Below are 12,927 nucleotides of genomic sequence, written 5' to 3'. Positions count from 1 at the left end.
CGAGCGTCTCAAACAGAAAAGACACAGATAACTTGTTCGAAGGTTGCTGATAAACTTAGGGTTTCCTGCTGGCATAGGGAAATGCTCCAAAGGTTTAATGACCCTAGTGCCCCCAGGGTGCCAGACATTGGTGGGTGGGGGTGGGGTTAGGAAATGAAGCCCCCTGTTTAACAGCTGCTGCCCTCAGAAATGGCAGTGCTTAGTATGTCCAGCAGTGGGAGGGTATTGAGGCAGGTCCTGTGATGGGTAATTACTGACACACCCTACATTGGGGAAAGCAGGAGCAGGAGGGGGGAATGGTCGTGCAGCCTCTATCCCACAGAGTGGGTACAATGCAGAGCAGGGCCTATGGGAGAGGGGCTGAAGGAGCAAGGACAAGGGGAGAGCAGGGGCACGCAGGGACTGGGGGGGTGCAGAGACTAGGGGGAGCAGGGACTTGTGGGGGGACAGGGACTGAGGAGGGAGCAGGGACTTGGGGGGTGCAGAGACTGAGGGGGGAGCAGGGACTTGGGGGGGGCATGGACTGAGGGGGAGCAGGGACTGAGGGGGGAGCAGGGACTGAGGGGTGGGCAGGGACTGAGGGGGGAGCAGGGACTTGGGGGGCAGGGACTTGGGGAGGACAGGGACTGAGGGGGGGCAGGGACCTGGGGGGAGCAGGGACTGGGGGGGGCAGGGACTGAGGGGGGGGCAGGGACTGAGTGGGGGGCAGGGACTGAGGGGGGAGCTGGGACTGAGGGGGCAGGGACTGAGGGGGGAGCAGGGACTGAGGGGGGTGCAGGGACGGGGGGGGGAGAGAAGCAGGGACTTGGGGGGGATAAGGAGCCGGGGGGGGGGGCAGGGACTTGGGGTGGGCAGGGACTTGGAGGTGGCAGGGACTGAGGGGGGAGCAGGGACTTGGGGGAGGAGCAAGGACTGAGTGGGGGGCAGGGACTGCGGGGGAGCAGGGACAGAGGGGGGAGCAGGGACTTGGGGGGCAGGGACTGAGGGGTGGCAGGAACTAAGGGGGGTCTGAGACTGAGGGGGGAGCAGGGACTTGGGGGGCAGGGACTGAGGGGGGAGCAGGGACTTGGGGGGGATAGGGACTTGGGGGGACAGGGATTTGGGGGGGACAGGAACTGAGGGGGAGCAGGGACTGGGGTGCAGGGATTGAGGGGGGAGCAGGGACTTGGGGGGTGCAGGGATTGAGGGGGGAGCACGGACTTGGGGGGGCATGGACTGAGAGGGAGCCGGGACTGAGGGGGGGAGCAGGGACTGAGGGGTGGGCAGGGACTGAGGGGGGAGCAGGGACTTGGGGGGAGCAGGGACTGGGGGGGGGCAGGGACTGAGGGGGGGGCAGGGACTGAGTGGGGGGCAGGGACTGAGGGGGGAGCAGGGACTGAGGGGGCAGGGACTGAGGGGGGAAGCAGGGACTCTGGGGGGAGCAGGGACGGGGGGGAGAAGCAGGGACTTGGGGGGGATAGGGACCGGGGGGGGCAGGGACTTGGGGTGGCAGGGACTTGGAGGTGGCAGGGACTGAGGGGGGAGCAGGGACTTGGGGGAGGAGCAAGGACTGAGTGGGGCGCAGGGACTGCAGGGGAGCAGGGACAGAGGGGGGAGCAGGGTCTTGGGGGGCAGGGACTGAGGGATGGCAGGAACTAAGGGGGGGTCTGAGACTGAGGGGGCAGCATGGAATGAGGGTGGAGCAGGGACTGAGGGGGAGCAGGGACTGAGGGGGGGCAGGGACTGAGGGCGGGGACGGGACTGAGCAGGGAGCAGTAACTGAGGGGGGAGCAGGGACTTGGGGGGGCAGGGACTTTGGGGGGGCAGGGACTGAGGGGGCGGCAGGGACTGAGGGGGGAGCAGGGACTGAGGGGGGAGCAGGGACTGGGGTCAGGGACTTGGGGGGGCAGGGACTGAGGGGGGGCAGGGACTGAGGGGTGAGCAGGGACTTGGGGGGCAGGGACTTGGGGGCAGGGATTTGGGGGGCAGGGACTGAGGGGGCGGCAGGGTCTGATGGGGGAGCAGGGACTGAGGGGGGAGCAGGGACTGAGGGGGCAGGGACTGAGGGGGGAGCAGGGACTTGGGGAGGCAGGGACTGAGGGCGGGGCAGGGACTGAGTGGGGGAGCAGGGACGGGGGGGAGCAGGGACTGATGGGGGCAGGGACTGAGAAGTGATCAGGGACTGAGGGGGGATTCAGGGACTGAGGGGGGCAGGGACTGAGGGGGGATCAGGGACTGAGAGGGGGAGCAGGGACTGAGGGGGAAAGGAACTGAGGGGGGATCAGGGTCTGAGGGGAGAGCAGGGACTGAGGAGGGATCAGGGACTGAGGGGGTATCTGGGACTGAGGAGAGAGCAGCGACTGAGGGGGGTGCAGGGACTGAGGGGGCATCAGGGACTGAGGGGAGATCAGGGACTGAGGGGGGCAGGGACTGAGGGGGCATCAGGGACTCAGGGGGGCAGGGACTGAGGGGGTATCAGGGACTCAGGGGGGAGCAGGGACTGAGGGGGCATCAGGGACTCAGGGGGCAGGGACTGAGGGGGGAGCAGGGACTGAGGGGGGATCAGGGACTGAGGGGGGCAGGGACTGAGGGGGGAGCAGGGACTGAGGGGGGAGCAGGGACTGAGGGGGTATCAGGGACTCAGGGGGGAGCAGGGACTGAGGGGGGAGCAGGGACTGAGGGGGGAGCAGGGACTGAGGGGGTATCAGGGACTCAGGGGGGAGCAGGGACTGAGGGGGGCAGGGACTGAGGGGGGAGAAGGGACTGAGGGGGGAGCAGGGACTGAGGGGGTATCAGGGACTCAGGGGGGAGCAGGGACTCAGGGGGGAGCAGGGACTTTGGGGGGCAGGGACTGAGGGGGCGGCAGGGACTGAAGGGGGGCAGGGACTGAGGGGGGGTCAGGGACTGAAGGGGGGGCAGGGACTGAGGGGGGGCAGGGACTTTGGGGGACAGGGCCTGAGGGGCGGCAGGGACTGAAGGGGGAGCAGGGACTGGGGGGGCAGGGACTGAGGGGGGGGGATCAGGGACTGACGGGGGAGCAGGGACTGAGGGGGGTGCAGGGACTTGGGTGGCAGGGACTGAGGGGGGCAGGGACTTGGGGAGGGCAGGGACTGAGGGGGCAGGGACTTGGGGGGAACAGGAACTGAGGGGGGAGCAGGGACTGAGGGGGGGCTGGGACTTGGGGGGAGCAGGGGCATGGGGTTAGGGATTGGGGCTGGGGGGTATGGGAGAAGTGAGCGTGAGGGTGGGGTGGGTAGTGTCTGTTGTCAGCTGTTCAGAGTGAGTTTTGTTTGAGATGGAGCAGGGAGAGTGGGTGTCCTGCTGGGAGCAGGATCAGGGGCAGGCTAAGCTGTGGGTTTCTGGATAGCGACGGGCGCTGAGGAGGAATAGCAGAATGGTTTGTTAAATACTCTTGTGTTTCACACACAGCCAGAGACACACACACGGGGGCCGGGATGGGGACACAGGTTGTGCTGAAAGGACATTACTCTGTCATACCACCCTGAGCTCCTGTGCAGTCAGGAACAGGAGGCTGGGCTCTGAAACCACAATTTTGGCATCTCCCCCCTCCCCACCCCCGCCCACAGCTTCTGAACCCTGACTCTGCATTGCATTGCCATTGAGCGGAGGGTGAGTCAGGGAGAGTTCTGTGCAGGCTGCACTGTCCTTTATTCTGGATGTAATGCTGGAGCTGGGACAGAGGAGCAATCGGCTTACAGACTGGGTAAGTGTCAGGCAATGAGGGAGCTACTCTGTGTCTGTGTCTGTGTCTGTGTGTGTGAGTGTGTGTGGGAGCGTTTGTGTGTCTGTGTGTGTGTGTGGGTGTATGTGGGAGCTTGTGCCTGTGTGTGTGGGAGCGTGTGTGTGGGAGTGTGTGTGTGTGTATGTGTGTGTGAGTGCGTGTGGGAGTGTGTGTGTGTGTGAGTGTGTGCCTGTGTGTGAGTATGTGCCTGTGTGTGTGCGCGTGAGTGTGTGTGGGAGTGTGTGCCTGTGTGTGGGAGTGTGTGTGGGATGGTGTGTGTGTGTGCCTGTGTGTGTGTGTGTATGTGTGTATGAGTGTGTGTGTATGTGCGTGTGAGTGTGAGTGTGTGTGTGTGTACCTGTGTGTCTGTGTGTGTGTCGGAGTGTGTACCTGTGTGTGTGGGAGTGTGTGTGAGTGTGTGTGGGAGTGTGTGTGTGTGCCTGTGTGTGTGTGTGAGTGTATGAGAATGTGTGTGTGTTGTGTCTGTGTGTGTGTGGGAGTGTGTGTGTCTGTCTGTGTGTATGGGAGCTAATGTCTGTGTGTGTAGGAGGGGGTGACGGAAGCTGCTCTGTGCATGTGAGAGAGAACCTGCATCTTTAACTGGGCTTTCAACACTGCATGGGGAAGAGAGAGAGAGAGAGAGAGGCATTGAACAGATCAGCTTCCCCTCCAGAGGCTGAAAGGAATATATTTAATCTGATTCTGTGAGTAGCCATCATATTGCTATTGTTGTGGGTTCTGAATGTTTATCGGATATGGAGAGCTGGCAGTATTGGAAACACAAGGCATTGAGACGATGGGGGAGATGGTAACTGTGTCCGGGTGCAGATACAAGCTGCAGAGACAGAGACAGATGCCATGATGATAGCAGCCCGTGTGTATGTAAATCAAACATTGCATCTTTCCAACTTTGCATCAAACTGCTCAGACAGGTCTGAGGGTTTAATTCTCCCCCACCCCACCCTACCCCCCCATCTTGGTGACTGGGGTGGAGTGGGGGGAGGTTTCTGAATAAGAGTGAGTGGGGGAGGGGAGGATCAGGGTTGACTTCAGCTGTCTGCCCCTTCTCGATGCTGGGTTAGGGGGAAGGGGGAGCAGAGGGAATAGGGGAGGGAGAAATAAGAAGGTGCCAGGCTTCAGGCAGGAGGTGGGGGAGGGAGTTGTTGGAGGTAGGTGAAGACAAGGGGCTCACTGCTGCTTGCTACTGTCTAGGGGTCACCGGGAATGCTCAGTCTGACAGACTGTGTCTTTCTGACATGAGAGAGATTGAGGGAGAGGGAGAAGGGGAGAGGGAGAGAGAGGGTGAGAAGGAGGGAGAGAGGAAGGCAAAGAGGGAGAGATGGAGGGAAGGAGAGAGGAAGGAGAGAGGGGGGAGAGAAAGAGTGGAGGGAGAGAGAGGGGGGAGAGAGAGAGAAGGGGTGAGAGAGAGGGGGGAGAGAGAGGGGAAGAGAGAGAGGAAGGAAGGGAGGGAGAGGGGGAGAAAGGGAGAGGCAGGGAGATGAGGAGAGAGGAGGAAGAGAGAGAAGTGGAGAGAGAAAGGAGGAGAGAGGGAGAGGGTTGGAGAAAGGGTGACAGAGAGAGGAGAGGGAGAGAGAGAAAAGGAGAGAGAAAGAGAGAGGGGGAAGAGAGAAAATCATAGAGAGTAAGGGAGGGAGGAGAGAGATGGGGGGAGGAGGACTGAGTGAGACGGAAGAAGGCTGAAGGGAGAGTGAGAGAGAAAAGGAGAGGTGCATATTGTGATAAGTAAGGCATTGACAAAGAGTTTGACATTGAGAATATTTGCTGGATAAGGACAGGGAAACCCCCTGTTGATTTGGAGGTTGCTGTTTGAATTGAGAGATTTCTGCTGTATAGAGCCAGCAAGCTCAGCCAGAGAAACAGCTCTGTTACAGACAAAAAAAACGGAATTATTATCGAATCAAAGCAAGCTCTCTCCCAGGGTCCCCTATTGTGACAAACCTCAGCAACACCACTCTGCACGCTGCCTTCTATTCATTACAAATGAGTAATTTTCAGAAGCCAACTCCATTGTGTCCGATGCTGTTTGCTTGTGATTGGTTCAGATGGGAAGGGGTATTTAACAGAGGGGAGGGTGTACAATAAGACAGCAACAAACAGCCTGAACAAAGCTCAGTGAACAAAGACAGGACCTTGGGGTTTGGGGAGAGTACTAGTTGGGGTGGGGAGGGTACTAGTGGGGGTGGGAGAATACTAGTGGGGGTGGGGAATGTACTAGTGGAGGTGGGGTGGGGGTGGGGAGAGTATTAGTGGGGGTGGGAGAGTACTAGTGGAGGTGGGGTGGGGTGGGGAGAGTACTAGTGGGGGTGGGAGAGTACTAATGGGGGTGGGGTGGGGGTGGGGAGAGTACTAGTGGGGGTGGGAGAGTACTAGTGGGGGTGGGGTGGGGGTGGGGAGAGTACTAGTGGGGGTAGGAGAGTACTAGTGGGGATGGGGAGTGTACTAGTGGAGGTGGGGTGGGGTGGGGAGAGTACTAGTGGGGTTAGGAGAGTACTAGTGGGGGTGGGGAGGGTACTAGTAGAAATGGGTAGGGTACTAGTGGAGTTGGGGTGGGGAGAGTACTAGTAGAGGTGTCGTGGGGGTGGGGAGAGGACGAGTGGGGGTGGCATGAGTGTGGGGAGAGTAATAGTGGAGGTGTGGTGGCGTGGGGAGAGTACTAGTGGGGGTGGGAGAGTACTAGTGGGGGTGGGAGAGTACTAGTGGGGGTGGGGAGGGAACTAGTGGAGATGGGGTGGGGGTGGGGACAGTACTAGTGGAGGTGTGGTGAGGGTGGGGAGAGTACTAGTGGGGGTGGGGAGAGTACTAGTGGGGTGGCGTGTGGGTGGGGAAAGTACTAGAGCAGGTGGGGTGGGGTGGGAGAGTACTAGTGGGGGTGGAGAGAGTACTAGTGGGGTGGCATGGGGGTGGGGAGAGTACTAGTGGAGGTGTGGTGGGGGTGGGGAGAGTACTAATGGGGGTGGGGAGGGTACTAGTGGGGTGGGGTGGGGGTGGGGAGAGTACTAGTGGAGGTGTGGTGGGGGTGGGGAGAATACTAGTGGAGGTGTGGTGGGGGTGGGGAGAGTACTAGTGGGGGTGTGGTGGGGGTGGGGAGGGTACTAGTGGGGTGGGGGTGGGGAGAGTACTAGTGGGGGTGGGGAGAGTACTAGTGTTGGTGGGTGGGGGTGGGGAGAGTACTAATGGAGTTGTGGTGGGGGTGGGGACAGTACTAGTGGGGGTGGGGTGGGGGTGGGGAGGGTACTAGTGGAGGTGTGGTGGGGTGGGGAGGGTACTAGTGGGGGTGGGGAGGATACTAGTGGGGGTGTCCGATGCTGTTTGCTTGTGATTGGTTCAGATGGGAAGGGGTGGGGAGAGTACTAGTGGAGGTGGGTGGGGGTGGGGAGAGTACTAATGGAGTTGTGGGGGTGGTGAGAGTACTAGTGGGGGTGGGGAGAGTACTAGTGGGGTGGGATGGGGGTGGTGAGAGTACTAGTGGGGGTGGGGAGAGTACTAGTGGGTGGCGTGGAGATGGGGAGAGTACTAGTGGAGGTATGGTGGGGTGGGGAGGGTACTAGTGGGGTGGGGGTGGGGAGGGTACTAGTGGGGTGAGGTGGGGTGGGGAGAGTACTAGTGGGGGTGGGAAGGGTACTAGTGGGGGTGGGGAGTGTACTAGTGGGGGTGGGAGAGTACTAGTGGAGGTGTGGTGGGGGTGGGGAGAGTACTAGTGGGGGTGGGAGAGTACTAGTGGAGGTGTGGTGGGGGTGGGGAGAGTACTAGTGGGGGTGGGAGTGTACTAGTGGGGGTGGGGAGTGTACTATTGGAGGTGGGGTGGGGGTGGGGAGGGTACTAGTGGGGGTGGGGAGAGTACTAGTGGGGTGGGATGGGGGTGGTGAGAGTACTAGTGGGGGTGGGGAGTGTACTAGTGGAGGTGTGGTGGGGGTGGGGAGGGTACTAGTGGGGGTGGGGTGTGTACTAGTGGAGGTGTGGTGGGGGTGGGGAGGGTACTAGTGGAGGTGTGGTGGGGGTGGGGAGGGTACTAGTGGGGGTGGGGAGGGTACTAGTGGAGGTGTGGTGGGGGTGGGAGGGTACTAGTGGGGGTGGGGAGTGTACTAGTGGAGGTGTGGTGGGGGTGGGGAGGGTACTAGTGGAGGTGTGGTGGGGGTGGGGAGAGTACTAGTGGGGGTGGGAGAGTACTAGTGGTGGTGTGGTGGGGGTGGGAGAGTACTAGTGGTGGTGGGGAGGGCTGTGTAGCAGATATGAGGACGGTGTAATCTGTTTCGAGATGGAGAGCTGGATGTTAGTTTCTTGTTGTCTCTATTACGAGCAATCCCCTGGTCTTTCTCAGAGATTTTCCTGAGCTGCCTGAACAGTGATGTTCTTACACAGCTCTGGAGTCGGTACAACTTGAACCTTGGTCTACTGGCTCCACAGGTTGAGACACTACCATAAAGGCCCCTTCATCAGCGCTTTCTGTCTTCTTTCTCATCTTCCCCCCAATCTGGTCCTGACTGTCCCTTGGCGTCATGCTGGCTGAGTACTGCCAGAGCTAAGCCCATTCTGCCCCTCACTGTCTGTGCTGGCTCAGTCCGGCCGTAACACTTCTGTCCCTGAGGCAGAAGGTTGTGTATTGAAACCTGCCCCACCTCCCCCATCACCCCCCCCCCCCCCCCCCCCCCCCCCCCTAACCTCCCCACCCCTGGTCCTGAGCACAGAAACTAATCACCTTCCCACACCCTGCCCTCCGTGGTATTTAATCATCTGCTGCTGAGTGAATGGCAAATCCCCACCGTCAGCAGGATTCCCAAAAACTCCTGCTGTGTCTGCTTCCCAGCAATGTTGTATTTTTGGCACTTCCCCAAGCCGGGAAGTCAGAATCCAAGTGACGATTTTCTCTGGTCAAGGTCACTACTTGTTCCAGGAGTTACCAGATAGATAGCCCACTGTGTCCCTTCACTCCGATTAGTCCAAACTTATTCAGGATATTCCGGATTTGAACTCTTCACGGGGCTGCCTGGTCCCTGCCCAATGGTTGGGAGAATAGATTGCACAGGGTGAGAGGCAAGGAGTAAACAATGCAACAGTGAGGGCGAGAGGACCATTCTGAAGTTTGGCACAATGTCTTTTGACCAAAGTGTATTTGTTTGGGGATTTTATTCAGTATATTAAATGGTGGGGAGAGTGTTTGATGGGCTGAATGGCCTAATTTCTGTTCCTATATCTATAGTCTTACCTGGGGCTGTGGGAGGGGAATGAAATGAGTGGGTAGAGTCAGTGACAGGGGGAGAGTCTACATGGGGTTGTGGGAGGATGGGGTCTATTATTATGTAGCCATTTCATTGACCAAGGTTGTATGTAATGTGAATTGTATGGGTCAGTTGGACATTGCTAATAGGTGGGAGAGTTTGATGTACTGGTTCAGGTTTGTTGCTGACTTTCCCTCGTGTCTATCAGATTGGACGTGAAGCCAGCCATCGTTGGGGATATTTAACAGGGAATAAGCTAATTGCTGTCAGCAGTCTGTTTGCTCAGTCACTATGCAGTGTGTGGACTACACTAGATGGCAGTGTGTGCTTGTCAGCTCAGTGTGAACAAGGTATCAAGCTCCTCGCAAAACTGAGCTGTACACACTCACATCGTGGGCACCAACCATTTCCTCCCTTTTTGGTTTCACTGAGATGAAATAAATCCAACTAGGACACCAACTCTCTTGCCATTGCTTTACAGTTTAATATCCACCTGGACAGGCTTCAAGTTTGTGTGACAAAGTAATTCCTGCATTCCCAGCTATGACTTTTGTCATAGTTAGCTATTCCCAAAGGAGACTGGCGTCACCTCCTGTGTGCAGCACAGCAGTCATTGTGCTTGAACCTACTAATTCATGACAGGTTCCAGCCTGAAACATCTGCTCCTCTGATGCTGCTTGAACTGCAGTGCGTTTTCCTAGCTCCACACTTTACCCACCGGCTAATTCAGAATCAGCCATGGCAAGGCGGCAGTGGACAGAGGCATTCCTTTGTAGTTCTATCAGAAGTTGTAAAAATCTACTTAATTGTGCATTAAATGTGCCAGACATGTCCATTAAGAAATTGCTTATCAGTAACTGTCACTAATCTGGAAACAGCCAGGGTGTGCTGCACCCTCAGACACTAGTTACATCTGCATGTGCAAAAATGCAGCCTCATCATTTCCCCCTCAATATCTAGTTACACAATAAAGATCAATAAATGTGGGGCTCTCAATGTGCTTTAGTTTTGTAACTCAGCATGTCACCAGCTCGGAAGGCTGTGGGTCTTAAGCCCTGTTTCTAGACTTGATGATGTGAGAATTTCAAATTATCCATTGTTTTAATACATGTCATCTGACAATAAAACAAAACATTGCATTGTAACAGCAAGACATTGAGTACTCAAAGTGCAGTGAATAGGCTTTGACAGTTTTCCTTTACTGTTGCAAAATCAGATTAAATCCTACAATATCGGAAATAGCATTGTTCAAGTGAGAGATTGTCCTAGCATTACTCCTCCTTCATTCGACTTCCCCAGACAAAACAACAAATCCATCATCAAACTCACTTAGTTTTTGTGATGTTGACGTGATCAAATCTGCCTTTGTAAGTAACGAATGACGACAGTTCCAAACAACTTATACTTACGACTTGTATGGACATCAAGCTCAATGCAGCAGGTAGATGTGGAAGTCTGCTGTGCTCTTCTCAATAACCTCTAATATCATGTGATCATGTGTTAACATCATGGACACCACAAAACCATTGTTCATTTTAATATTGATGTGGAGGTGCCAGTGTTGCACTGGGGTGGACAAAGTCAGAAGTCACACCATACCAGGCCACACGGCTTCTGACTTCATCTTCCTATTAGTCAATGCTTGTGAATTGCTGAAAAATTGCCAGTGTTTTATGGAACTGAGAAATCTCAATGTAGGGCTGAAGGATGCAATGTGGACCCATCAAAGAAAGACAGCCTGTTTTTAAAGGGGTGTAGACAGTAGGTAGGATAAGTGGGGGCGCACATAGATTTGCAATTCTGGAAGAAGATGCTGTGAAAGGAGGAGAGGGGACAGGGATAAGAAAGTGGGTATGCAGAGTGAAGAGGAGAGAGGGAAGCAGCAGCTCAGAAAGTTGTGAGGGAATCTCTGTGAAACATGTAAAATTCTGACCGGACTGGATAGCCTGGAGGCTGTTTCTCCTGGCTAGGACAGGGAATCACAGTCCCAGCACATGATCATTATTGACCAACATGAGGAGAACATTCTTCACTCAGAAGGTGTTAATGCTCCACGTGAGCAAACAAACTGGAAGCCGGAACCAAAAGAGAAAATGCTGGAAAATCTCAGCAGGTCTGGCAACATCTGTAAGGAGAGAAAAGAGCTGACGTTTCGAGTCTAACTGACCCTTTGTCAAAACTGGAAGCAGGAGTAGGCTCTTCAGCCCCTCGAGCCTGCTGGCTGTTCAATAATGTCATGACAGATTGTAATCTCAAACCCACATCCCACCCTAACTCCTGATCATCTTTCAGCTTCCTCACCCCACCCCAATTTTGTTAACAAGTCTCCGTCCACCTCTGCCTTAAAAGTACCCACGGACTTTGTTCCCCCCTCCTGTTCAGGAAGAAAGTTCCAAAGACTCATAGAACGGTGAAAGAAAGTAATTTGGCTCTATTTTAAACAGTGACCCCCCTAGTTTCTGATTCTTCCAAAAGGGGTAATATCCTCACAACATCCGCCCTACCAAGACCCCACTGAATCTCAAATTTCAATCCAGTTCTCGCTCCCTCCTCCATACGGCAGCACGTACAGCTGAATCAGTCCTGCCTTTCCTCATAAAACAGCCAGCCCATAGGGATTGTAATGAGGCCAGCCCACTGGACAAATCAGGGAGTCCTGGCTGACAGATACAAAAGGTGTGTGTTTTCCTGGTGGTGGAAATTGAATAAAGATTGGTGCACTTTGTCTTCCACTGTGTCTCACACCTGCACACACACACCATGGGTGCTGGGGATAAAATAAGTACTACCGCACTTAGGCGGTAGTGTGGGGGTTAAAAAAGAAAAAAGAAAAAAAAAAAGAACAGGAGTGGAGACCTCCTCGTGGGTCTGCTCCTAGAGAAAAAAAATATAAACAGGAGATTCCGCGGTTACGTTAGGGCCCGGGTGTCCTTGGAGAAGGAAAAAAAAACAAAAGGTGTGTGTTTTCCTGGTGGTGGAAATTGAATAAAGATTGGTGCACTTTGTCTTCCACTGTGTCTCACACCTGCACACCATGGGTGCTGGGGATAAAATAAGCACTACCGCACTTAGGTGGTAGTGTGGGGGTTAAATTAAAAAAAAAGGAAAAAAAAAATAAAATAAACGGAAGTGTCAAAAAAAAAGTAAAAAGAAAAACAAAAGGTGTGTGTCAGAGATACTGACACTGTGGGGCAGCACGGTGGCTCAGTGGTTAGCACCGTTGCCTCACAGCACCAGTTCAGTTCCAGCCAAGGGCAACTGTCTGTGTGGAGTTTGCACATTCTTCCCGTGTCTGTGTGGGTTTCCTCCGGGTGCTCTGATTTCTTCCCACATTCCAAAGGTGTACAGGTCAGGTGAATTGGCCATGCTAAATTGCCCATAGTGTTCAGAGATGTGGAGGTTAGCTGCATTAATCAGGGATAAATGTAGAGAAATGGGTGATGGGTCTCGACAGGTTACTTTTCGGAGGACTGGTGTGGGCTTGTTGGGACAAATGGCCTGTTTCCACATTGTAGTGGTGTTATGAATTGAGCTTGGTACCTGACTGTGAATGAGGCAATACTATAGTCAAGGACTGTTCAGGTGTAAATAAAGGGTGACTTGGTGACAGGGTACCAGCCTCTCTGGAGTGATTTCACAGCCTATCCCAAGTCTGGTAAACATTCTCTGAACTGTTTCCAATGTGAGTATGTCCTTCCTTCCAATAAGGAAACCAATACTGTCCACAGTGTTCCAGATGCAGACTCACCCGTGCCATGTATAATTGATGTGGAGGTGTTGGTGTTGGACTGGGGTGGGCAAAGTCAAAAGTCACATGACGCCAGGTCATAGGCCAATGGGTTTATTTGAAATGACCAGCTTTCAGTTACAGGCTGCACCTGACGAGGAAGCAGCACTCTGAAAGCTTGTGATTTCAAATAAACCTGTTGGACTATGGGGTGGTGTGACCTCTGACTGTTCAACTGAAGC

The 12,927-nt window shown here is 55.3% G+C and overlaps 1 protein-coding gene and 1 pseudogene across 6 annotated transcripts in view; one reads left to right on the top strand and one right to left on the bottom strand.

Annotated features, from left to right (window-relative positions):
- The window catches only part of LOC148137548 (uncharacterized), a 52,797-nt pseudogene that overhangs the window by 21,864 nt on the left and 18,006 nt on the right, over nucleotides 1-12,927 (bottom strand).
- LOC122542659 (leucine-rich repeat and immunoglobulin-like domain-containing nogo receptor-interacting protein 1) overlaps nucleotides 3,608-12,927 on the top strand; it is a 645,371-nt gene continuing 636,051 nt past the window's right edge. For 4 of the 6 annotated variants that reach the window (XR_015754064.1, XM_087981933.1, XM_087981929.1 and 1 more), the window contains exon 1: nucleotides 3,608-3,703. The gene's annotated coding sequence lies outside the window, so the exon portion shown is untranslated. Of the gene's footprint in view, nucleotides 3,704-4,151; nucleotides 4,426-12,927 lie in introns of those variants that run through there. The other 2 variants (XM_087981934.1, XM_087981930.1) reach the window with 2 other exon arrangements.

The sequence above is a fragment of the Chiloscyllium plagiosum genome, unplaced genomic scaffold, assembly GCF_037043375.1.
Source record: "Chiloscyllium plagiosum isolate Xiang-an unplaced genomic scaffold, Cpla_swu_hap1 HiC_scaffold_42, whole genome shotgun sequence".
NCBI classification, from domain to species: Eukaryota; Metazoa; Chordata; class Chondrichthyes; order Orectolobiformes; family Hemiscylliidae; genus Chiloscyllium; species Chiloscyllium plagiosum.
Note: the sequence above shows the minus strand (reverse complement) of the source record. Positions and strands in the feature narration are given on the sequence as shown.